General features: G+C 40.8%; 1 pseudogene across 1 annotated transcript; it reads right to left on the reverse strand.

Moving 5' to 3' along the window:
• Positions 1 to 6: 6 nt before the first annotated feature.
• Positions 7 to 1,030, reverse strand: LOC108298835 (annotated as a pseudogene). The gene has a single exon (XR_001822718.1). The product of XR_001822718.1 is annotated as a protein SET-like (transcript).
• Positions 1,031 to 2,391: the final 1,361 nt, after the last annotated feature.

Genomic DNA, 2,391 nt, shown 5'->3' on the forward strand with positions numbered 1-2,391 from the left:
AGACCTCAAAAACAGGGTGACTGAGCACAAGAGGGAAAAGAAAAAAAAAAAAGACTGCAACTTGCTCCCAGGGACTGGAGAAAATTTAAAAAAGGGAAGGTTGGAATCCATCAGTGTTCTATTAGTCATCTTCACCTTCATTCTCCTCTCCTTCCTCCCCTTCATCATCATCTTCATCTTCTTCACCTTCATCCTCATCCCTTTCTTCATCAATATCTTCTAATCCTTCTTCCTCTTCATCATGATCATCATCTTCTTCTGCTTCTCCTTCTTCATCATCCATATCAGGAACCAAGTAGTATTGTAATGGGTTTGGCCAAATATCATCTTTGATGACCTCTCCTAATTCATCAGCACCTGCATCAGAATGGTCAGTAAACCAGGTAAAGAAGCTCTCTGGTTCCTCATGCTGCCTCTTCCTGCTGGCTTTATTCTGCGTTTGACTTGAACGTTTCGTCAAATCCTTTCCAGATTTCCATTTGATTTCGGTGACTTTGAAGATGGATCACCACTCTCATTCAGATGAAATTCTTTGGAGAGAACTTAATTTTCAAAGTAAGGATTTTCATCAAAATAAAAATCTATTCTGTAACCTGATTTAATATCTTCAAATTCTGTCACTCCAACTCTGGTCAAATAATGCAGTGCCTCTTCGTCCTCCTCCCCAAGCAGGGCAGACACTTGTGGATGGTTGACAAATGTTGTTACCCAAAAATTTGGGATTTTGGCGATCAATTCTGACCTCTTCTGAAAAAATGGTTTGCGGAGTTTGTTATATTTCTGTTCTACTTTCAAAATCTCCTCACTGGCTTCTTCATTAAGTCTGTCTAGCTCATTTTGTACTTCATCAATGTGTTCAATTGTTTCTTGCTGTTCTTTTTCTCCCTTCTTCAGCAAGCCTGCAGAGGCCGATGTCTCCTCCAGTCCCTGAGCATGAGGTGGTCTTGGTTTCTTCTTTTGAGGCGGGAGTGGAGACTGGCGTTTGGGGGCCATGTTGCTGGGGAAGTCCGAGGACCAGAGCACAAGTCTTCTTGCTCGTCCGGAAGGAGGCAGAGCACTCTTCTTCCTGCTTTTAAGGGTCATGTTTCTTAAAATCCTATAAGCTAATGACATCACTTTCATGTTTCTCTCTGCATTTACCCCTTGGTACTGGAGAGACCCTCACTGCATCTCAGTAAGAATGAGATGTGTTCTCATATATTCACACTAGAATGGATGTGTTTATCCATGACTCATATCTAACCATATCCTGGCTACAAGATGCTCACTTTGGATCTAAGGACACATAGAAGTTGAAATTGCAAGGGTAGAAAAGGATATTCATGAAAATTGTAACTAAGAATTTTTTTATGATCTCTCATAAGATTCTATGGGGGGCGTGTGTTGGTTATAAACGTGGCAGGGAGAGACATGTCCGAGATATGGGTATGTGGGGGCACAGCAAAGGTGAGAAAGATTACTTGTGGAGTAAAGAACAAGGAAGTAAGTGGAGAGGCATATTTTTCTACAGATTAGGACTGGTGAGAAGAGTTGGTGACCAAGCAGGTGACGAAGGTAACTAGGAATGAGGAGGTACAAGGACAAGGAAGTTGCTTTTGAGAACAAAGAACATCTCCTTCCGTCATCTTCTTCCAAAGAATAAAGAAGTAAAAATTCTCAAGAGGAGCTGTTTGTTCGTAACATATAGTATCCTGGGGAAGGACCATATCTTAGGAAGCAGGTGTGGAGTCAAAGCTCTAAATAAAGCCCTATCTACAGCCACACTGTCACTTTATTTTGATGAAATTGTGTGTCATTTTTGGTAAAATTGGGGCTCACAAATCTCTCTTCAGGGATCTCTCTAGTAGCAGAGATGATACGCTTCCCTCCTCCACAGTTCTATTTTAAAGATAAGTGGATCTAGGTCTGTTTCAATTATTTAAAACACCAGAGACTTGGACGCATGCGTGTCACAAAATGGTGAAAGAATGCTCTCTGTCACTTTACCTTCTTTCACTCACTGCACTATGAACAAGAATCTGCCCTACCATGACCTTTTGAATGGGGAGGAGGATCACACTCCTGTATAACCTTCAAGCTTCCAAAGCTAAACCTGCTGCCCAAACAGCATGGTTCATTACAGAGACAAAACTCTAAACCAAGAGCTCTCCCCTCACCCACCATGGCAGGGACTGAATCCCATGAAAAGGCCCAGAGAAATCCTGGTTCAAAAGGTCCATTGTCATGTCCTTTCCATCTAAATGAAGTCAACATATTCATCAAAATATGGGGTATTGATAATGATATAAAAATAATTACCATAAAAATATGACATATATGTTCTTTTTATTATATCAACTTTTTTTTGTCCTGAAAATGTGAAGAAAAGAAGCCTGCACAGCAGTAGAAGTT

This window comes from Cebus imitator, unplaced genomic scaffold, assembly GCF_001604975.1.
Source record: "Cebus imitator isolate Cc_AM_T3 unplaced genomic scaffold, Cebus_imitator-1.0 Scaffold1125, whole genome shotgun sequence".
Taxonomy (NCBI): Eukaryota; Metazoa; Chordata; class Mammalia; order Primates; family Cebidae; genus Cebus; species Cebus imitator.